This window comes from Macaca nemestrina, chromosome 1 (genome assembly GCF_043159975.1).
Source record: "Macaca nemestrina isolate mMacNem1 chromosome 1, mMacNem.hap1, whole genome shotgun sequence".
Classification (NCBI taxonomy): domain Eukaryota; kingdom Metazoa; phylum Chordata; class Mammalia; order Primates; family Cercopithecidae; genus Macaca; species Macaca nemestrina.
In genome coordinates, this window is record NC_092125.1 from 165,764,406 (window position 1) to 165,788,980 (window position 24,575).

The following is a 24,575-nucleotide window of genomic DNA, read 5'->3' on the forward strand; positions in this document are numbered from 1 at the left end:
GCAGATTTTCATCTAAAGGGCCAACCTTGATCTATAATAAATTCTACATCTATATCCAGCTGACAGTCAAAAGTAATGTCTACTTGGGCATGGGAGGTGTATGAACAGGATGAGGAGTTCTGCTCTTTTGCTTCAGTATTCCCAGGGCTTCGAACAGTGCTCAGCCCACAGAAGGCACTCTGTAAAAAGGCATGTTGAATGAATGAATTACCCTATCATCTCCAGCTTATATCTTTGAAAAAGCACAGTGTTGTAGAAAGCACACTAAAAACTAGAAGACGCCACCACGTATCTTTCTGGAGTTTGATGCATCAGTTCACATTTTGCCATCAGCTTCTCAGAATCAATCTGCCTTTTTCAGCCTGTCTGACCCTCAGGACGTTTCTAAAGACAGGTTTGATGAGTTTCCAGGTGCAGCCCCTTCCTGGAAGCCAGCCTCAGGATGGAGAAAGACAATCAGAATGCCAGAAAAGGTAGTTTGCAATGAATAGACTCATCAGTGATGAAATTGTTAACTTCTGAGCAAAATTACACAGCGAACTTTACAATAACATAATAAAAGGAGAACATGAAAAATCTAAGTGCTATACAGTGACATTTAGCTACAAAAGAAGAGGTTTCCAGGGGTATCTCCTTGACAACCAAAGGCAGAGTGGAGGAAGTGTAACCTTCCGTAGCCTCTTTCTGTCAAAACAAACTATGACTTCATTACATCTGTTCTAAGCGGAGGCCTCTCTGTGTTCGAATAAAAAAAAAACAAAACACATATTTATTCATTAGAATAGATTTCCTGCTCAATTTAAATGACTCAGAAATGAAAATTCTGGGAACATAGGAAAATCGGATTCAAACTATTTGGGACAGCATTGCAGCTTCGCAAGGATCAGGCCCCATCTATCTCTCATTCCTTTTCTTTCACTCAAATTTCACCACAGGCTTTGTATCCTCTTGGAATAAAATCTAAAATCCTTGCAATGCTGACAAGGCCTACCTGTTCTGGCCTGGCTAGCCTCCCCACCACATATGCATTTGCTACTGTGTTGCCCCCATTCACTCCACTGTAGAAATACTATTCTTTAAACCTGCCAAACACAACACTCCATCCAGACCCTTGTATCTGCCGTGCCCTGGCCCTGAAACACTTTCCACTGGAAGATTCAAAAGACTCTGACTCACTTCTTTCAGATCCCTGTTGACATGTTAACTTAGCAAAAAGGACTTTCTTGGTCCTTCCATTTGAATGAGAAGCTCACACCCCAACACTCTTGGTTCTTTAACCCTTTTAACATGTTTCTTCTTTGCTTTTATACCATCTGACATTTTTTCCATAGGCATATATACATATGTATTTAAACATTTATTTGCTTATGGCTTATCTCCTCTTATTAGAATGTAAGCCTTGTAAGGAAGAAACATCATTTTTATTTCACTACTCTATCCCCAGTACCTAGAGCAGTACCTGGTGTATACTCAAATATTCATTGAATGGATGAGCAAACCCCTCTTCCCAGCCTACCCTTTCATGGTATTCAGGTACTCTTCCTCACATACATCATGCATTGCACCTCCATGCTCATTGCTGTTTCTCCCCCTGAAATACTGTTTCCCTTATTTCTGGATCCCAGAGTAATTTCTCTTTTATTTGTTTGTCTGTTTTGAGACACGGTCTTGCTCTGTCACCCAGGCTGGAATGCAGTGGTGCCATCATAGCTTACTTCAGCCTTTAACTTCTGAGCTCAAGTGATCCTCCCACCTCAGCCTCCAGAGTAGATAAGACTACAGGTGTGCATTACCATGCTGGCTAATTAAAAAAAAATGTAGAGTTGGGGGTCTTGCTATGTTGCCCAGGCTGCCAAGAGGGATTTCTGTCCAGCACACACAAGAGCTGAACTGATTGGGAGGAATGGACAGGAGGTAGGAAGGTGGGAACTTTCCAGAAAAAGATTGCAGCAGAAAACAGTTATAATGGCGAACACAGGGAGAATTGGAAGAATAATTTACCATGGAGAAGGAGAAGGGAAAGAGTCACAGGGGAGACACCAAGCAACCATCTCCACCAAACTCAGCCTCGTGGCCCAGACCTGCATTTAAGAGTCTGCAGGGTTGCCATCATCTAGAACCTAGTCCTCCTTCCTCTCCTTTCTTCTCACATTTCCATCCATCCAAACCTTTCTTACCAAGATCAACATAAACGCCTACCCTGTGGCTTCCCCACTCAGCCCTTCAGAGTCATGTGCCCCTGCAGCTTTAGTGAGGGCCTCCACTCAGTGTTTATGAAACCCTACTCTGTATTTGACAAAGGTTTGTGGGGTTTTCCTACTTGTTTTTTTCTCCAACTAAATAGTAAACTCCTTGAAAAGCAAAGATGTACAGACTTTTGCAGTATGTTTAAATTTTGACTTCAATACTATCATATTTCATAGAATCTAAGCTAATATAAGATACATTATTTTATATACTACTAAAAACAGAAAAATACTTCCACTTGATTGTAAGACACTGCCAATTGTAAAAAGCATCCTGATTTCAGAGATCTGAGAATGTGAAAAGTGAGCATAGAAGAACTGATGGAAGACATGTGGCCTTAGACACGTGGTAAGCCTCTCTGAACTTTAGACTCACCATTCATGAAATGCAAACCATACTTTTTCATTCATTCGGCAAATGTGTATTGAGTGCTTAGGTGTTGGGAACTTTTTAAGTTGAAAGGAATAGGAACTGGCTCTGGTTAATGTAAGCAAAACAGGATTTACTGGAAGGACATTGGGAGCTCAGAGAAACAAGGGCTGGAGCAGCAGGCTTGGTGATGGCAGGAAGCAGGGGAGCACCGAGGCCTGGGAAATGGAAACCATGGCAACAGCTCTCACCAGGAGAGCTCTGGTGAGGACAGAGATGCTGGGATTCAACTCGTCCTCTTGTCCATGGGTAACTCAGGAGCCTCTGATGGACACAGCCTGCCCCCTGGTGTAGGGGTCTGGGGCGGCATCTGCTCGCTTTGGCTTCCACAGTAGGAGACAAACACAGAATTTGCCATCCCATCAAGACCACACACAACAGAAGAGTGGAAATTCCCCAAAGTGATTTGGAACATTAGAAAGATGAGAAAGGGAAATGGACAACATGTGATCAAAACAGAAACCAAAAGAGATAAATTGCATAACATATTCCTAATATGTGCCAGCCACTATGCCCCCAAACAGTCATGGTCCCTGTTCTCATAGGGGTTACTGTTACTATCCAGTGAAAGAGGCAAACAAGAAAGAAAGAGAAAGAGAAAGAAGGAAGGAAGGGGAAGGGGAAGGGGAGGGGAGGGGAGGGGAGGGGAGGGGAGGGGAGGGGAGGGGAGGGGAGGGAAGAGGGAAGAGGGAAGGGAAAGGGGAAGGGAAGAGGGAAGGGAAAGGGGAAGGGAAGAGGGAAGGGAAGGGAAGGGAAGGGAAGGGAAGGGAAGGGAAGGGAAAAATTCAGATACTGTCAATGGAGAAAAGACTGCTATGGGATAGAATAACTGGGGCTGCTTGGCTAAATCCAGTTGCTCATTTTCAGTCCTCATTTTACATAAACCATCAACAGCTTTTGACACAGTTGATCACTCCCTCTCCAAGAAACACGCTCTTCACGCAGCTCTGGGGAAATCATGTCCTTGTTTCCTTCCCTCTATGATAAAGGTATATTTCCTATCCATTTCTCACCACACCCTTATTACCCTCCCCTCGCAAGCCCCCACATGAAATAGAAAGCCCCCACTGAAAAGCAATGCTATTAGATAACAACAGTATTAATTAGGCCAGACACGGTGGCTCATGCCTGTAATCCCAGCACTTTGGGAGGCCAAGGCATGAGGATCCTTGAGCCCAGGAGTTGGACACCAGCCTGGGCAATGCAGGGAGATCTTGTCTCTTAAAAAAAAAAAAAAGAAAAGAAAAAATTAGCCAGGTATGGTGGCATGTACCTGTGGTTCCAGCCACGTGAGAGACTGACACAGGAGGATCACTTCAGACCAGGTAGGTCAAGGCAGCACTGAGCCATGACTGTGCCACTGCACTTGAGCCTGGGTGACAGAGCAGACCCTGTCACTATATATATATATATACACACAAATATATAAATATATACACATGCACACATACACACACACACACACACATATATATAGTATTAATTGGGGTAACATTTCTGAAAACCTATTTTCAAAGCGCCCAAATATTTTAGACTTTTATAAAAGAAAGTGAAGTATCTGGTGGCCTGAGCTAGTAGGAAATAGGGAAGAAGATAAATACAGTGGGGACAGCTGGCTGGCTTTGCTGTATAAATATTCCCTGTGGCTGAATCACAGGCACTAGCATCAAGTCAACTTCTTCCCTAGGTAAATTTGTGCTATCTTCATACTGTGTGAAGCTCCAAACAAAACAGCACTCGGACCTATCCTACCTGGAAGGCTGGGAATATATGATCCTAACAGATAGCAATTGTACATGTTCCAATAGATGAGGAAAAGCTACTAAATAGAGAGTAATTTAATTCATTGCAGTGTATCGGGAGGCGGTGATTTTCCAGCATCCACATTCCATTCAGGAGCTTCCTCGCTCTCCATCTTCATGGCTTGCCTGTCCAATCAGACAAGTCAATTGCAGAAAGACTCCATCTTGTGTCAATACAGTTGGGAGGAAGGATTACCAAGGAGGAGCACCTTCCAGGAGCCAAGTACTAAGAGAACCTGAAAGGGAGTCAGTCATCTTGCCATGACTCATGTGCTTCACTTATTAGATCATGCCCGGCAGGCTGCCCACAACTAAGGCTGGCAAAGAATAGAGTCTTAGAGCAGGGAAAGTGGGGATAAGGGTCACTGTGGAAATAATAATAAGAGCTACCGTGTATTAAGTGTTTACTTTGTCCCAGGACTGCTAGACACATTATAGGCATGCATTATCTAAGTTCACACTCACACCCCAATGAAGTTGGTACTAATACATATACAACACTCTACAGATGAAGAAAGAGACTCAGAGAGGTTATCTAAGGCTTCCAACTCAGGTGCTTGCACTAAGAACCTTTAGGATTAAGGGGCTTTTCATGATATGAAGCGTAAGTCCTAGATAGTACATGCACATAGGTACCCACTGAAACACATGAGCCTTCTTGTAAGAGGCCACAAAAGGATCTTTCTCATAAAACTGCCTCCACTTATGCACATTAATAGAAGAACTCAGCAGGATGGGCTGCACTTTCAGTGATTTTGACTAGACTCTGGTTGCGTGCCCCTCCAAGAATCCACCTGAATGTAGCTAAGAAGGTATGGCTTCTAAATCTGGGCTTTTTTAAAGAAATGTTGCCATCTGGTGGACACCCAGCCAGTACTTTTAACAAATATTCATGAGCAATTTTAAAAATAAAGGGAAGGGTGATGTATGTTGAACTTGAGTTGTCTCTTTTAGCCTCAGCTCTTTCGGCCTCAGCTGTAGGACTCTTGTTTGTACTATGTAATTAAATAGGGTTTATTTGTATTGTAGACATGCATCAGGCTTCAGAATTTATGTTCACCTAAAAATATGACTGTCATCTACTTCCAACCTCTCCATACAAACCAAGTCCTCCTCTTGTTTCCACCATCTTGCTAAAGTCACCTCCATCAACCAGGTTTTTCAATCAAGGAACCTAGGAGTCATTCTTGATACTTTCATCTTCCTCTCCCTCCTCTCCTGTACAGCTTCTCACATCATGTCCCGTCAATTCTATCTCCAAAATACACCTCAGAACTATCCACTTCTCTGTCCATCACCCGGTACCATCTCTTGCTTGGACTAATACAATTTCTCTGTTTCTGATCTGGGCCCTACCCACATTGCTAAACTCACCTCATCTCACTCTTCCACTGCTACTCTACATTCCAGCTACACTACCCTTCTTTGGGTTTCGACAACATCCCAAGCTCTTTCCTGCCCCAGGACCTTCACACGTGCTGCTCTCTTGGGCTGAGTTCCTCTTGCTCCCACTGCACTTGAATATTAACTACTCATTTTTCAGGTACAATTTGAAAATTCTTGACTCTCAATGTAAATTGAGTCTCCATTATTCTTTTTTTATGACATTTGGTTTTCTGTTTGGTTGCTTTTTCTTTCAGGGCACATACTTTTTGTATTTGTTTTATATACATACATGTATCTATTTTTTCTAAGTTTTCTAACTCCTGACCCACTTCAAGATTATTAAGTTCCATGAGGAAAAGAGCCATATCTGTTCAATTTACCTTTGTATCCCTGGTGCCTAGAAATCATGCTATGAACAATATTACTACTATTATGAATAATACTATACTACCCTCTACATTATTTTAACACGTGGTTTATTAAAAATCCTTGTTGGCATTTCACCAGAGATATACAGATAGAAAATGCACATGAGAAGATGTTCAACATTATTAGGGAAATACACATTTAAAACATGATGAGAAACTATTGCACTTCTATCAGAATGGCTAAAATAAAAAATAATGACAACAACACATGCTGATGAGGATGCAGAGAAACTACATCATTCACAAATTACTGATGGGAATGTAAAATGTTTCAGCAATGCTGCAAAACTGTTGGCAATTTCTTTGAAACTCAACATGCAACTACCATACCTAGTAATGTACTCATATACATTTATCCCAGAGAAATTAAGACTTACGTTCATACAAAAACCTGTACACAAATGTTTATGGCAGCTCTGTTGATAACAGTCAAAAAACAGAAATAGTCCATATATCATTCAGTGATTGAATAGTTAAATAAACTTTAGTGCATCCATCCCATGGAATACTACTCAACAATAAAAAAGGAATCAACTGTTGATACACACAACAACTCGGATAAATCTCCAGAGAATTGTATAGAGTGAAAAAAAAAAAAAAAAGCCTGTTTCCCAAAGGTTACATAATGTATTATTCCATTTTTATAACAACTTTTGAAGAGACAAAATTATAGAAATGAAGAACAGATTACTGATCGCCAGAGGTTCATGACATAGTGGAAAGGAGTGTGATTATAAAAGGAAACATTAGGAATACTTGTGATGATGTAAATGTTTTATATATTGACTATATTAACATCAATGTCCTGTTCATAATATTATACTAGAGCTTTGCAAGGGGAAAACCAGGAAAAGAGCACATGAGATCTTTTAATATTACTTCTCACAATTGTGTGCTGTAAGATAAAATTTTTTAACTCAATAAAAATTTCAATTAAAAAATCTTTTAATGCTTTGGTGGTGACAAAAAAAAAGAGCCAAGTGGCTCATGACTGTAATTCCAGCACTTTGGGAAGCCAAGGTGGGAGGATCGCTTGAAGCCAGGAGTTCAAGATCAACCTGGGCAACACAGTGAGAACTTATCGCCATTTAAAAAAAAATTTCAAAGAGGCTTCCATATATGGTGTTCCTGTCTTAGTGGTATAAGTTGCCATTTGTGGTATCTTGTCCTCTCTGTGAGGGGTACCCTAGCACACTCCAGTCCCTAGAAATTTCACTGCAATGGCAGGCTCCTGAAGTTTTTTGGAGTTTATTTCCCACCTTCTGGCCCTCTTTGTTGTATCAAAAGAGCTTAAGTTATTTGCACTTCCTACAGAAATTCACTGTATGAATGAGAGGAATGATTTGACAAACTGTCTTTTTTCTTACCTAAGTGCTTCTATCACTCAAATCTCCACACGCTAAAACAGTGTCCACCTCCAACACTGGCAGTAGCATGAGCCATACACCCTCACAACATCCAGACATAGTGGCCTTTTCTATTGAGGACACAGGAAAGAGATGTGGAAAAACATTTCCCCTAAAGTATGAGCAGTGTTAGTCATGAAAGCACATGTTTATGAACACAGGTTGTACTAGGCCAGGGCTGAGCATTAGATTCAAGTGAAAGAGGTCCTTGTACATTCCTTAAGACATTTACAAAAGGTTTCTCCACTCATTCATCTTGATTAGTGGGCTCTGTGATGCAGGGGGCCCACACTAAAGAGCCATGATAGAGGAGACCTCTTTTTCCTGAGTCTAAGCTCAATACTATCTGGCAGGAGACAGATCATTAATTTGATGAAAGTTTAATAGTGGCTACTTACAAAGATTGGGCAGTGTGGCCAGGCGCGGTGGCTCAAGCCTGTAATCCCAGCACTGTGGGAGGGCGAGGCGGGTGGATCACGAGGTCAGGAGATCGAGACCATCCTGGCTAACATGGTGAAACCCCGTCTCTACTAAAAAAAATACAAAAAACTAGCCGGGCATGGTGGCAGGCACCTGTAGTCCCAGCTACTCGGAGGCTGAGGTGGGAGAATGGCGTGAACCCGGGAGGTGGAGCTTGCAGTGAGCCGAGATCGGGCCACTGCACTCCAGCCTGGGCCACACAGCAAGACTCCATCTCAAAAAAAAAAAAAAAAAAGACTGGGCAGTGTTAAGGGAAACCAGCAAATAATAACGTAGTATCTAGAAGCTAGCAAGAAGGGGAACCATTACCACCCTAGGCCTAAAGAGGTAAGGGGTGTAACAGGTTACCAGAAGAGGAGGAGTTTAGCTGTGTGGAGATGGCCATCTGACAGGAGCTATGGCTTTCACTGGGGAGATGCAGTGAACCCACTGACACTCAGCTGGGAAGAAATTAGGGCAATAAATATCCCAATCTCTTATTCTTTCTTTGATTTTCCCCCATTGGCCAAACCCTGCCAGAAGCTAGAGGACAAGGGAGCCCATTGGTGAAGTCCATGCTGGTCAGGCTGCTGGGGCACAGAACAGGATCTAGTGGGGAAAACAAGATATAGAGCACAATTTCTTTAAAATCTAGAAATAACTAAATAAATAACTCAAATCCCTAAACCTCTGTGACAGCAAGAAATCCAACCACCCTTCTAAAAAAGTACTTCCTTCCAAAAAAAGGATTCCTGAAGAAGACATAGGCTTCCTGATAAAGATACACATCTTTTGTTAGCACTTGCCACCTTGCACTCAAGACAGCTTCTCCATCCAGGTTTGCTGGTCTCTTCTTACCGTCTCGTAACTGCTGCTATAGGCTATTAGTTACTGTCTTGACTTGCACTGTCTTGTCTTGTCTTGTACTGGTACACTGTATTGGTATCTCAACTACAGAGTCAACTTTTCCTTTCCTTCCCTTAGTCACTAGCCTGATGCTGGACTGTAGTGATTAGCCAGCCTCACTAAAGACATGAGGATATCCTGAGGTAATTATGATGCAGTGCATGAATACCACTCAAAACCCAGTGTTAGACATTTCTGCTCCTGGTATCCATAGACCAATCCCTGGTAACAGTCAGGGCCTCCTTAGCTGTCACTGATTTGGACCTCAGTACTGGACCCACTTCCATAAGATGAAAGTGTTCCCTTCAATTCCCTCTCTCCTCAGATTCTTTGTCTTTCCCTAACATTGCATCTTTGGCACTACCTTCATACCACTCACAGGAAAATAAGACTCAGTTAACTTCAGAATAATCTCTCTACCCAAGAAGAGTATCTTTTCAATTTTATCATCCTTTGCAGTTTTACTAAACTGGGCATCTTGTCTCAACCAGTCCTCTCTAATCTGGGCCCTAATTCTTGCTCTATGTAAAAACAAAGGACCACTTATATGTTTTACAAATAAGAACTGTTTTTTGCTCCAAAATTATGTCAACAAATCTCCTAGATGAGTGGTTTTTAAACTGAGGGTCCTGACTCACTAGTGCGTCAAGTAACCCTGAGTGGGTTGCAATCAGCATTGATTTAAAAGATAAAATAGAAGAAAAAACATCAGAATGCATTTTAGACAGAAAAAAATAGGCTGTGTGCAGTGGCTCACGCCTGTAATCCCAGCACTTTGGGAGGCTGAGGCAGGTGGATAACAAGGTCAGGAGATTGAGACCATCCTGGCAAACACAGTGAAACCCTTTCTCTACTGAAATACAAAAAATTAGCCAAGCGTGGTGGCATGTGCCTGTAATCCCAGCTGCTGGGGAGGCTGAGGCAGGGGAACTGCTTGAACCCAGGAGGCGGAGGTTGCAGTGAGCTGAGATTGCACCACTGCACTCCAGCCTGGCAACAGAGCAAGACTCCGTCTAAAAATAAATAAATAAATAAATAAATAAATAAATAAATAAATAGAAAAAATAATTCAATAGTAAAAAAAAAAAAAAAAAAAAAAAAGTTGTTTTGAATTTAGAATACAGAACTAGCCATAAGCAATGTTTAAATTTTTATCTAAACAGAAATGTTAAGAAGGGAACCTATTTTTTCTTCTCACACTTCCACCTTAACCCATAGAAAAAAGAACACTTCCACCCAGCTTCTAGGAGAGAGAACATTCCTGCCCATACTTCTAGAGACCACCTCACAGATCCCCAAGGAGGAAGCAAGAGGATGCCAATCCCAGTGGATGGCGCCTGGTTCACACTGGATCACTTCCTGATGGCTGCCTTGTCTGTGTCCTGTGTCCTCTCCTACTACATGCGTCCATGTGTAGTGGGCCCATCTCTACATCCTGTTACCCTATGAGAATCTCACCTGGACACAAGCTGTCTCCTTGAGGGAAGCCTAGCAATACTTGTGCTCTCTGCCCAGCTTTCTGGTCTGCAGTGGTGTGGGTGAGGCAAGCCAGCCTTTCTCTACTGCACAGCTGGTTAGGTCAGTGGATTAGAACCTGCTGTGCAGGCCTAACCATTCTACACTCAGCCAGTCCCCACTCAAGGGAGTAGAAAACTCCATGTTGGCTTCTAGACTCAACCCTCCAGCACAGCTAACAAGACAATCTCTGCTATTCTATCAAATACATCTGGTTCTTTGTCTTGTAATTAGCTATTGATCTTTAGGTATGTGGCTCCCTCAGCAGGGAGCCTTAGAGGTTTGGGGTACCAAACCCCACTTCAAACTCCTAATGAGGAATACATATAATTCTAATAATAAATAAAACATATTCATTTCATGAATATTGTTATAATTTCACTCATTTGCTATGAGGATTTAGGCAAGTTTTTACTCTCTCTTAGCTTAGATTTTATAAAATAAGGTAGTAAGACTTGATATCTCATCCATAAAGTAGAAATGATACCTCATAAGGTGATAACAGAGATTTCATAAGGCAATACATATAAAGCTCTTAGGATAGTGCCTTGCACACAGTAAGTGTTTAATGTTTGCTGCTAGTGTTCCTATCATTTCTTTCGATTCTTTAAAAAACACTGTTTTATTCTGTAAGTCACAATACATGCATGCAATGACTAGAAATTTAGTCAAAAACATTCTCTCTACATTGATTTAAAATACGAGATAACATGAAGGTCAGTAATAGAAGAGAAAACAAAAATGTAATTTGAGGGAGAAGAAAGTTAAATAAAACATGTCCTAAGAACAAAGAGAAAGCAAGAAAATAAGAGAGAGAAAGAAAAAGAGAGAAAGGAAGAAAATGAGCCATAATAATGGGAGGCCTAGAAACATTGATGCTTATGTACCTTTCTGTGATCTCATCCCAAATTCAATTCAAGCAATACAGCTTGACAAAGATGTGACTATCAGAAATCAGAATCTGATACTACCATTATCCAGGCTGCCCCCGCTTTTTATCTGTCAAGCAAATAACTTTGTGCCTGTATAGAAAGTTGCTGGCACATGGTTAAACACAGTTGATTGAACACAGGATTATCTCTATTCCTCCTTTCAAACAAATCTCATTAAAATAACATGAAATGAAAAAAAAAAAAAGGGTATAAGTCCATAGAAGGAGGAAAATGAGAGAAGACCAGAACAGATAAGAGATGGAAAGTAGATGAACATCCAAGTGACAAGGCAACTGGCTTAGCAGAACAAGGAAAGTTGAAATCCAAATATCTAGAATATTTGAATTACTAAATGTCTCTTTAGTAATTCAGTCTGTTAGGGGGAATGCCAACAAAAGCAAGCTAGCTTATTCCACTAAAACCCAGAAAAGCTCTGAGATTGGAGGCACCAAGCACTTTTGAAAATAGGAATGTGGGTTAAAGCTCAAAACAGGAGGTGTCTTAGTCTGTTTTATGTTGCTATAAAGGAATACCTGGGGTTGGGTAACTTATGTTGCTCACAATTCTGATGGCTAGAAGGTTCAAGATTGGGGATCTGCTTCTGGTGAGGACTTCAGGCTGAATACAGAGACCCCATAATGAGACAGGAGGCAAGATAAGCTGGGGGAGGTGCCAGGCTCTTTTTGACAACCAGGTCTCATGGGAACTAATGGAGAGGGAACTTACTCATTGGTAATACCCAACGAGGGTATTAATCTATTGATGGGGAATCCACCCCCAAGATCCAAACACCTCCCATTAGGCCCTACCTCCAACATTGAGGATCCAATTTCAACATGAGGTTTGGAAGGGTCAAATATCCAAACCGCAGCAGGAAGACTGTTTGAAAGTCTTCATGATGGCCCCTTGGAACTCCAGATTTCTGCTACTTCCTTTTGCAGCCAGTCACCCATCCCTCTCTTACCCTGGCAGAACACTGGACACGTATCCTATTAGAATGTAAGCTCCATGAGCACAGGATTTTCATCTGTTTTGATTGCTAGTGTATCCCCAAGCACCTAGAACTGTGCCTGGCCCAAAGTATTAAGGGGACACTCAATATATATTTAATGAATACATGAATGATCAAACAGTTGAATACAGAGTACTGTACTGAAAACAAGATGATTAAGTGAATATCTAGATTAAAAACAAACAAAAACCATGATGAGATATCCAGGCTCCTGGAATGCTGGCAGTCAGGCTTAAATCCTCCCCTTAACCCCAAGTGGGGTATCTGATCTCCTTTTGGGGGTATCTGACTAGCCCTAGAGAAGAAATCTATAGAAACCAATAGAGTTCTGAAGACAAAATAGCCAAATCTCTGCTCTGTTACCTATTGTCACCACTCCGTAAGTTCTGGACACACACAAGGATTCCAGTTAGAATCAGCCAAGAATCAGTCAACATTTAAGGAAAGCTGCTAACATGAAAGACACAGATAAAAAGAAGAAATGTTTTAAAACACAAAAAAGAAAAGAAAGCCAAAAGAAACAATAAGGACAATAAAAAGAACAGGAAAAAAGCCTAATATACATAATAAATGTTTTCAAAGAGATGAGAAAGTATTAATATAACCAGAATATTTACTATTAAAAAATAAAGTATATATGTGGAATCAATCAGTGGGGCTGAAGAAGTAGGTATTCAGAGAATAAAAGTTCTTTTTTAAAATGCCAAGAAGACAAAACAACTGTCAAGAAAAATAGACACTATCAAAATGTGTATCTCTTACAGAAGAAATCTATAACTTTTGAAGAAAATTATAGACCACCATGACATTTAATTTGAATAATTCATAAGTATTCTTCCTATATAGAGTATACAGTACCATTAAAATAACACACAAATAAATTTTATATGTTTTATAAGGACACATGCAAATAAAAAGAGGCATGTAAGAATTAAGATACACATCAGACTTAGAATGTCTACGAACAGGAAAGAAATGGGGTAGGAACAGCGTAAAAAGTATAGGAATGAAAACCATCAATCAATCAATCAAGAGATGGCCATTGCACAGATCAAAAATGAGCATAAGTCACCAACTGAGAAATATGATTAGCTGAAGCTTTTGCACTTGAGTTAAAAGAGACAGTGCTGCTGCATTATTCCAAATTCTTTTGGATGCAAAGGACAGAAATTCTACTTGTGCTAGCTTGAGCACACTGAAAGCAATGAACTGGTTTACTGAAAAACCCAAGGGTAGTCTTGCTGCAGGCAGAGTTGGATCCAAGTATTCAGATGATGTGTACAACTCTCAGGTCTGCCATCCCAAAACTTACAGAAGTAAAATAACCTTTTTACTTTGTTCATGAGTGTGTGTTACCTGTGTGTCTGTGTGTGTGTGTGTGTCTGTGTGTGTGTGTGTTAGGAATTCCGTAAAGGCTCAACTGAGCAGTTCATTTCTAGTCTACTTGGTGTCAGATGGGGAGTCCAGGCCAGAGGTTCCTCTTCCAAAATATCTTCTTCATTCATGTGTCTGGCACTTTGGTGTTCCCTGCTCCGACCCCTACACACACATACCCCATAGTGTATTGCAGATTCGTTTTTACTCTATTGCTACTTCTGCAAACTACTTTTATGGTAAATAACTTCATATATTTAAAATTTGTTATTTCTATCATCTCCTTAGCAATTCAGTCTGTTAACATGGCACCTAGGAAATATTCACAGCCTTGTACTTGTTCTGGGTCCATAGTTTAGTGGACCTGAGAGGCTTCACAGAAAACTAAATATATACAAATCTTTGCTGAGAGAAGACTCATGTTCTTCTGAAATCAGAAGCCCTGTAGCCACATTCAGTGCAGTATACAATTATAATGTACTACATAAATGTGGGGACTAACAAATAATTGCAGACTGGATTTTGAATCTACATAGAAAAACTCCCTTCTTTTCAACTTCAGCTTGCTGTAAAAGTTGTTTTCTTATACTTAAGCCTCAGAGGTTTTGAGGTTTTGTTTGTTTGTTTTGCAGAAGAAAGGGGCACGATTAGAGGTGCCTCATAGGAAGAGTAAGCCAGCCTCAACTACAACTACAGGGAATTCAGAGACGAGATCTGTGATGTCCAAACATTTTTGATTGTATACTTCATCGGTAAGGACTTTGAGCACGTAGTCCTAATATATGTGTCTTTGTAAATTATATACCTGACCTACCATAATAACAAAAGGAAAAGACAAAAATTAAATGTAGCTGTGATTTCTAACATTTTTTCCTGCACCTCAGAGGACTGTCTTGGAGACTAGAGTCAGAAAAAACAGTAGAGAGGCTTTTGCAATTGTCAAGTGAGGTTTTTAAGAAAACTGTTCAATTGTCAAGTCCATCTTTAGGATACTGACTAAATAATTTAAGGATGTTGATAGGAAATAGCATCCCATCCTTTCCTTTATTAGGAAGGAGGAGTAGGCACATTATTATGGGACAGGAGGGCTGAACACTGCAGTGTCCAGTGTTAGCAGTCTAAGAAAAGAGGTCAGGGTGGCAATTCCATTGTGATACATAATTAATATTTGTAAAGGGCTTAGAGCCAATCAGATTAAGAGGAAGGGTCAAAATCATGATTCATTATTACCGCCATGTTCCTGAATTCCAAGCAGATTCCAAAAATGTGACCTAATCTGCCAAGAACTTTGGCAGATTTACAGACAGAGTAGCTTGAGTAAAGTCACCAGCATTGCAGTGCTCAAGGTCCTCACTTTGCAATTGGATAGAACTTGGCCTACATTCTTCTGGTTTCAGAATAGGAGCTTCCACTCTCAGCAACATCTGTTCAATTTTCCTGCTCATCATTCGAGTTTTCTCATGATCTCCATCCTGGTCTAGCTTTCATTCAGTCATTCAATATTTAATGAGTACCACTATGGGTCAGGCAATATTACAGGTGCTGGGGAGGCAATAGAAAACAAAACAGACATAGTACTTTCCCTCATAGAGCTTACAGCATGATGAGGGGGGCAGGCAATAATATTAGATAACACTAAGTTAAAAGGGGGCAACTTCTACTTTTAGTCAAGATGGAGTCAAGAACCAGTTTTGCCCTCCTACCCATAGCAACCTAAAAACAGGCAAAATAATTGAAACAACAGTTTGCAAAACACTGTGCATCAGGTGACAAGAGGACAGTGATCCCTGAGAGATGGGAAACAGATGAGGTGTGTCCTACGACTCCCCCAGCACCCTCCCCTGAGGGAGTTTCCAGGCCGCAGCAGAGAGAGGGGAATTCAGGAAGAATCTGGTGGACTCCTTGAGTTGAGGAGATGGAGACAAGAAGAGATTAAGGCAACTAGAATTCCTAAGACAGAGAACCAGAGAGAAGAGAGTGTACAGAAAGAAAACCCAGAAACTAGCATGAGTATGGTGAGTGATAATGGGCTCTTGCAGGCGAAGCAACTACCCAAGGCTGAGAAAAGAACCGTGTGCAAGGTATTAGAGAAAACAATACCTGATGCTCACACAGGGCCAGGAAGAGTCCCTCCTCCCACCAACCAGGCTGAAAAAAAACTCAAGATTTATGGAGCATTGAATAGACACACAATCCCCTTTTGCTTCAATAGAGGCAAAAATCCTACAGTGGTAACTGCTCCAACTCTGCTAAACAAATCTTAAAAGCAAGAACTGAAAGGACAAATCTGTTTCCAAATAACTTAACTATATTCCAGAATAAAGCTCAAGGATATTTATAGGAATACAGAAATATCCAGCACAATCCATCAAAGACCTCTGCAAGTAGATCCATGCCCAAATTGGTATTGGGCCTGCAGATGACTAATAAATAGAAGAAAATGTGCTCAATCTCCCTAGTAATCCAGGAAATAGGAAATAAAACAACAATAAGACACCAGTGGAGGATTTAAACAGGCAAGGAATGTGGTCAGAACACTCTTTAAATGAATGCACTTCTATTACCTTTAAATTTTTAATGTGGTATGTAATTCTCTGGGTAGTCTCAAGACAGAAATGGTTCATATTTTTATTCTTAAAAAATACTGAGATAAATGAGTAATACCAACAATAATGCCAGGATTTCAGTACTCTAAAATATGTAATACTAGAATACTGAAAGAAAATAGCATTTTTATTACATTTTCTGAGATTCCCCCATGTTCTGAAAAAATATTTTATTTATTTTGGGAACCATGTAAATTGGAGTCACCGAGGTTGCAGGCTTGGTACTTTCCATTCTCACCAGTATCCAAAGCTAAATGAAATTAACAGGTTTGTTATCAAAGTGCCAGAGTAAATACTTTCCATTCCCTTTTTAACTTAGCTTACAGGTCCACAGAGTTGCCTGTGTATGAGTCAAAACCCAATAGCATAGGCTATAGGTAAACCAATAATCTAACCATCTCACAGGCTGCTTTTCTTTCTGACACTGCAGGGGCCTATGTTTTCTTCAGGGAAGGTCTAAGGTGAGTGGCTGACAAAGAGCGTGTTTCTGTTGAACCATTTAATTACTTGGTATCTGAGTACATTCCATATCAAGGCCAATATCCAACTTTTCTGGCTGAGTTCTGGAAATCAGCAAGGGCCTGGCATTGCTCAGACTGGCATTAGTTAGCCTTGCTCATGTGAGTTCTGCAGATGGGAGCTTTGATGCTGGATACCACTGACTGTGAAGGAGAAAAACCCCCAAACCTCCTCTGTATATCTGGAGGCTAGATGGATCGTGTGGGAAGGGTCTGATGAGGGAAGGGGAAAAGGGAGAGATTTACTCCATCCAATTCCCAGCCTTTCCTCTGGAGCTGGACACCCTCCCCTCCTCCTCAGCTGGGCTCCTTCAGCTTCCCTGTTTTTTCTCCTCCAGGTCTAGGTCTATTCTTTAGAACCTTGCCTCTCTTCCGCCAGGACAATTTATTTTGTCAAGGACTTCCTCAATTATTCTGTCTTGGAGAGATCCAAGCCAGGAAAGGGAAACCTCAGTTCTCCTCCTGGTACTTTCTCGAGTAGAACAGCATCTGAGGGCAAACCGTAGAATAAGATGGTGATCTTATCAGGAGAATGACAAGGAAGAGGAAGAGGAGGAGGAAAAGAATAAGGAAGAGGAAGAAGAAGGAGAATATACAGACCTTAGCTACCCAAATACTAATATTGTCACTTTGCTCTGTTATAATCACTACTCAGAACTGGGATATACTTTAAAATATACAGTCTATACATATTTTTAATAGAAATTCAAATAAATTGAAATCTGAAAAAGTAAATCTAGGTTGCAATTTGCCATAGTGAAAACGTTTTCTAGTTTAATTGTCTACACCAGAGGTTGCCACACTTCTTTCCTAAAGGGGCAGATAAATACTTAAGGCTTTGCAAGCCGTAAGCTCTTTGACAGCTATTCAACTCTTACCTTTACCTAAAAACAAAAGCAGCCATAGACAATAGGGAAATGAATGAGTGTGGTTGTGTTCCAATTAAACTTTATTTACAAAAGATGTGGTCCTTTTGTCCTCTGGTCATAATCTGCCAACTCCGGGTCTGCAAAATGCCTTTTGTCATTTTGTATTATGAAAAAAGATACATTTATAATATGAAAAAAGACATGATTTATAGAAAAGCTACACATTCACTGTGAAAAAATTCATGCAGTATAAAAAAAGATAGGTTACCTGAAATCTCACCACCCTGAGAAAGTCACTGTTACTATTTTCACAAACATAATTGCAGATACACTTATAGAAGAGATTCGTGTGTATGTATGCTTTTTTATACATGAATGGAAAATTCTCCACATGATGGTTTACAATCTGTTATCTATGCTCAAGAATGCATTGAGGGCATCTTTTCATGTGAACATATTTAGATCTGTATCTTTTTGTTCAGAGTGCTTTAGAGGGAGGTATCTTATCTCTTATGATGGGCATTTGGGTTGCATCTCTGATATCCCCTACATCTCTACTTTCTAAGTGACCGCTGGTTGAATTCCTCCAATGATTGGAAATTCATTAACTCTTGAGCCCATGTTTTTGACTTCTAGACAACAGTATCTGGGGACTTCCACTCCCTAGAGCTAGGGAGCCTATTGCAGTAATAAGTCAGAGAGCTCATATTGAGTTAGTAATCAACTAACTTGCATGGGTGCCTCCATTTTGGGTCACTCCCACCCAGGCGTCTGGAGGTTTCCACCCATGTGAGTGTGGAACTATGCTAAATTGCCTTATGATCTGTAGCCACAGTTTTGGTCATAGCTCCTGCCTATGGCAATACACGTTTCAACAGGTTATGTGGGGATTTCCAAGACTGTGGGTGCTTCTCCCTGACCTAACTTCTACATGGAAATATGGCAGCCTCTGACTGAGCAGAAAAACCAGTTTGGAAGACATTTATTCCCAGGTGACCTACTCAAAAGGAGGGAGTTCTCCCTGACTTCCAGGGCAGGTCCAGACAAAAAGTGAAGCCATGTGCAACAGGACCAATAAAATCCACAGGGAGCAAAGCTAATATCCCAAAAATGTTGTTCTGAAGTAAGATCTCCATCTCTAAAGAAAAAAAAAGAATTGTTCTGAAGTCTGTGGAGACCTAATCACCGAGAGACTGACTGATTTGCCTCACTTTTTAATTTCTTCACCATCTCTTTCTGACTCATCCTTTAGCTACGGTGTTGTTATTGGATATTAAATAGAAATTCACAGTAGATTGACATATGAATTGCAATTCATTTAAAAAAAAAAAACTTTCCTGAATTATAAAACCACTTCTCTTGTTTGTCTCATGAGGGATTAAATGGCCAAGAAAGCCACTTTTTAAAACTAAAATTTAATTTCCATAGAATTGGGACTTTAGAGGTATTCTCTTACAATCCCTTTATTTTAAAGACAAGCAGAGACCTAGCAAAGTTAAGTGACTGTCCCAAATTTACACAACTTGTTAATGGCAAAGCCAGGACTTAATCTCAAAGACCTTATCTCATAAAGCATAAATTTCACTCCACTCCACTGACACTCTTTCATAGGAAACTGATTTATTTGTTTTGAATGCCACTGGGTGAAGGAGTCGAAAATAATTCATTAACTATTTTATAGCAAGAACATAAAAAAAAGTAAGAAAAAAAGTTTAAAAGTAGAGGAAAAAAAAAAAAAAAAGAAACCAAATAGGCTCATGAAATTTGGCCCAACGGCATAGGGAACTCTGTAGACAATGTAGATCCACCCAGTTATCACAAATATGAGCAAAGGAGCTGAAATATTTATTCCTCCACACTGGCTAAAGGCTAGGGATGGAGGTGGAGGACATTAATTGTAGGCGTTTCCAGCTACCCTGTGCCCAGGCAAAGCAAATCCTGCAGCTGGAGCTGGTACTCTGAGAATAAGATGCAGGTGCTGGCAGGTGGGAATGAACGCACACCTGGAACCAGTGTGCACAAAACCGGAAAAGGATTGGAGGGGATATGGCCAAGTACTGACAGCAACTGCTGGAATTAGGCATGTACTTTAACATGAACTAGGGTAGAAGATTGATGCTTGCTTATCAAACCCATGATTACATGCTTGGAGTTACTAACTGCCAGGGTAATACATGTACAAAATAACAAAAGTGATTCAATAAAAAATATAAATAAAAAATAGGAATTACAGTGGCATGAAAATGGAATGTGAATCATTTAAGTTTGGGAAACACCAGCAGAGTAGAAAGGACACTGGATTGAGGGCATGGATAAAAGAACAAAATATGAGGTCAGCCAGCCAGGGTTTGAATCCTGGCTCTGCCAGTTTTGCTCTGTATGACCTAACCTTACTGTGACGGCATCCTTAGGTTGTTAGGAGGAGTAAAATGTTTAATATATGTAAAGCACTTAAAGCAACATCTGCCATGCAGAAAGTGCTGGTTAAGTATTAGCTGCTATCATTCCTGCCTTGCTATTAGGTTGGTGCAAAAGTAATTGCGGTAATAACTTTCGTACCAACCTAATACTAACTCGATTAGTGCTTCTCAAACTATCAGTGATATTTTATTTTCAATCTGTTGCAGGCTGATGCCTTTCTACATGATAAGAGAAAAATGAAATAAACAGACATAAAATACAAAGCTGCATTTTAAACGATTCAACAGACATAAAATTACTCTGTCAAACTGCTATAAGTTTCTATATGCTCATCTTCAATTTCTATGCTCATCCCTTTGTAGATGGGTAACGGTTTGCAGACTGTCGCTATTCTATGAACCACACTTTGAACAGCACTCAACTAGAAAACTTCCAACAGGCCACTTAAGTTACTGGTGTTCCAGTTTCCAGGTTTTTGCAAGAGACTAATGAGAGAAAAGTAAGAGTAAGTACATGAAAGCACTTATTAAACTATAAAGTGTCCCAGGAAGGGAAATTAGTAGTATGGCTTAGAGAAGTCTATTCTGTGGTCTGTGGCCAAAAAATACAAACTCCAGTATGCCACCCTCTCAGTCCCTGTGGTGTCATGCTGTTCTGTTTCAGATGTATCATTTGAACTGTTAGTACCTGTGAATCAGTCAAGCATTTCCTCATGCTGAACAGAACAGGAAATAAAGACCTCTCTGGTAGCCTGTGACTTGCACCCCCAAAACCACCCTCATCTGCAGCTTGCTAAGATCACACCCCTGGGGCAAGGCATGCATTCATACACCGACTCTACCTGTGACACCTCTTCTACATGTGCAAATCATTTCACTAAGCCTGATACTTGCTTAGGGGTCAGAAGGAAAGCAAGAGGGAATATAATGCCCTGACTGCAGTCCCTAGTTTCCAGATTCCCCAGGGCCCACTTGTCCTCAGTTGGTGAAACTCAATATACAGACATCCCTCACCAACGCTTTCAGACTCCATTTCAAGTGCGGACTCTGCCCACACTGGTTCTAAGTGACCTACTTTGGCCTCACCTCTTTTCTCTCCACCCTGTCAAACAAGAAAGCGGTTACCTAGGAATATTCCAGAAGTCCGCTGAGTGGTTTTCTGAACATTCAGCTTCTTTACTCTTTCTGGACTCCAAGAAGGCAAGCCCCCTGTCTGATTCATCCTTGTACCTCTCCCATCACCTTTAGCATCGCGCTTGGTACACAGCGGGTGCTCGGTAATGTTTGTCGAATGGCCCAAGGAATAGTACAAAATCTGTGGAAGCAGAAATGGCTCCTCCATTTACCCGACCTTGAACCATTCCAGAAAAGACCAACCAAATCCGATTAATTCATTGGGCAGAACTCTGCCAGGTACTGGACATTCGGAAACAAATTTCAGGGGGTTGGGGCAGATGGACGGGAAGCTAATGGTGGGTGGATGTACTACAAATTCAATAATCCGCAGTTATACCTCCACTTTCTGTGAAACGTCTCTCCGTGGCCCCAGGGCCCTTTAAATGTTACTGTGAGTGTTTTCCTCCATAGTGTCTGGGGCAGAGCCAAACTTTTGTGTAGGGGTTTGGCAGCGCTCATCCTCACAGCCCTGGGGACGGCTGGCACAGGGGCTGGCGAGGCGTTCGCACGCGAAGGAAACTTGCGAGGCGTCAGGGCGGCCCCGCGGAGGAGCGGGTCGTAGAGTGGGAGCCCTCAACTCCTAGAACTTCAGGTCCTCCATGAGAATAAGGGGAAGGGGGATGGCCAAAGACGGCCAGACGTCCACCGAGCTTCCCCAGGCCAGGCCTCTCCCCTCCTCCAGCCGGGCCACAACGCGGGCTCCGCGGCCCGGGGCAACATAGCCAGGGTGTCTGGGCGGGAGGCAGGGCCCGGCGCGGAGGAAGGAGCCTGGGGCCGCCGCCGCCCCGCCCACCCCAGCGAGGCGGAGCCGGCGCCCGGAGGAGCAGGAGGAGGAGGAGGAGAGGTCGGAGCCGTCTCCAGGATCCCTTAGAGACCGAGTCCCGGCGGCGACGGCGGGGCAGCGCACCAGCAGGCGGGTGAGTACCAAGCGGCGGGCGCGGGTGGTGAGTCGGGTCCCCGCGGGGTCCGGGCGCGGCGCGGGGCGTCGGCCAGCGAGTTCGGGGGCCGCCTCCGAGTCCCGGGTGCTGGGAAGCGAGATGGAGGGAGGGAGCAGAGAAAGGAAGGAAGGAGGGAAGAGTGTCCTGTAGGGCGGGGACTGGTCGGGGCGCTGGGCGCCGGAGACCGGGGAGAGGCGGAGGAAGGGGGCAAGGGACACCCAGACCCAGAGGCAGAAACCGCGCGGTCGCCCTCGACGGGCGGCAACCCGAGGTCGCGGAGAGCCGGTGCCCCCACGGCTGGGGCTGGGGCTAGGCTAGGGGTGGAAGGAAAGGTCTCCCCGCGAGCTCGCTTGCCTCCTCGCCAGCCTGCGGCCGTGCGCCCCGCGCCCGATTGGGAGGCCCCCAGTGTTCCCAGCCCTGGCTTGTGGTGGTGCCAGGCGTTGGAGGAGGGCTGGAATCTGGGGGCGACAGAGACGCCACGCCCCTCTGCCTGCTTTCTACCTCCCGGGACCAGCCGGCGGGAGCGCAGCGTTGGAATCCACTGGGCGCTGGGGGTCTAGCAGGGAAATAGCGGGTCGCAGAGGGGAGAGCCCATATGACGCACCCTGCGAGGGACCCCCGAGTGGGGTCCCTAGGTTGCCCTTCTGCAGACTATATTTGCAGGTGATAAGGGGGAGGTTGAGGCTCAGTCTTGCGTGATTTTTTCTTAAAAAAATTATTGCCCCGACAGTTATCCCGTGGGTCAGGGTGACTTCTGTTTTTCATTGTAATTAGGGCGTATCAATAAAAGCTAACTTTAAAACCCTGTCAGCGCCTGCCGTCACTCACTCGTCCTTCGCTTTGTGTGTCCTGTAAACTTGGCTTAAATCATTCATAACTCACGGTAAGGAAGCCGTGATTCTTGTTCACGTCGCCGCGGTGGAGTGAAACTTTGCCTAGCTGGGGCTGAGTGGAGGCACTGCCGCGGCCGGTCATCTGGTGGTCATCCTGCCGGGCGTGGTTGTATACAAACAAGTGGGTAGAGAAGGAAATCTCTGAACGCCAGAGGTAGAAGGGAGGTTCCTGCGCCCACGTGTCAGGGCGCGTTTAATGGCTGCTCCCAGCGGAAACAAACGGGAATTTATTAGACCATGTGGAGTTGGACAAACTTCACATGATTAGCTTCCTTCCCATCAGTTACTTCCTCTCCCCCCCTGCTGTCTTTGCCGACACAGTTTATATTTCCTGGGGCGGTTGTAGCTTCGCCTGAATAGGCTGTCTATAATGAATCTTTTGGATGTCGTCAGAGGCAGGGTCTGCGTCTGTGCCTTCTCTATTTTAAAAGCGGAGTTTGGCTTTGTTTTTAAAAGTGCTAGTCACCAGACTGCACCCTTGCCAGCGCTTCTCAGCTCTCGAAGTAAATTATCGCAGGATGGCGGCCCTCACCTAGGAGAACCAGGAAGGCAGGCAGCGCTAGAACGACGGGATTGAATTTTACTATTGCCAAAACAATCACATTCAAGTAAGGAGCTGTTTTGTTTTGTTTTTGTTTTTTTTTAACCCAATTATATGTACTAGCAAGCCCCTTTTCTAGTAAACTAACATGATTCACACACACAATTTTTAAAGTAATCAAACATTTTACAGAGTCTTAAGTGATAAAAGGACTTTCAGATAAAATGTTCAGTCCCTTTGCCTTCTCTAATAGTTAACCAGCGCCGTAAAGCCCTGGTTTAAATCCAAAAAATGCTTAAAAGTCTACTGCGTCGTTAGACCTTATAAATAATGCAGTCCTATTTTTGCTGTATTTAACTCACGTAATTTACTAGATATCGAACACCCAACAGGGCACACAGCACTGAGATTTGTGTAGAAATATATGAAAATGTGAATCTGTGTTTCACAAGAGCCTGAAAAAAATAGTATTATAAAAATTTCCTGTCCAGAAAGCTCCAATCTTACTTGAAAGCTCTCTAACAATTAGATTTGTGGATCTGTGTTGTCACTTGTTAGAGAATATCGGTGGTTTATTAAAGTGTGAGAGCCAAAGGGCTTCATGGTCAGAACACTCGAGGAAGTGGTTAGCCAATATCAGATTAGTTTTTTTTTTAATTGTTGAAAACCTCTGTCTAGCAGGAAAAAAAAATCAAATTTAGAATTAAGTGATTTATTG

General features: G+C 42.3%; 1 protein-coding gene and 1 long non-coding RNA gene across 6 annotated transcripts in view; one reads left to right on the forward strand and one right to left on the reverse strand.

Moving 5' to 3' along the window:
* Window positions 1–23,543, reverse strand: part of LOC112429606 (uncharacterized) — a 296,367-nt gene extending 272,824 nt beyond the window's left edge. For 2 of the 3 annotated variants that reach the window (XR_011619973.1, XR_011619972.1), the window contains exon 1: window positions 23,306–23,543. This is a non-coding gene — a long non-coding RNA (uncharacterized lncRNA). The remainder of the gene's footprint in view (window positions 1–23,305) is intronic. The other variant, XR_003021869.2, reaches the window with a different exon arrangement.
* LOC105498434 (G protein subunit gamma 12) overlaps window positions 22,280–24,575 on the forward strand; it is a 129,454-nt gene continuing 127,158 nt past the window's right edge. The window contains exon 1 of one of the 3 annotated variants that reach the window (XM_011770505.3): window positions 22,280–22,402. The gene's annotated coding sequence lies outside the window, so the exon portion shown is untranslated. Of the gene's footprint in view, window positions 22,403–23,543; window positions 23,925–24,575 lie in introns of those variants that run through there. The other 2 variants (XM_011770503.2, XM_011770504.3) reach the window with 2 other exon arrangements.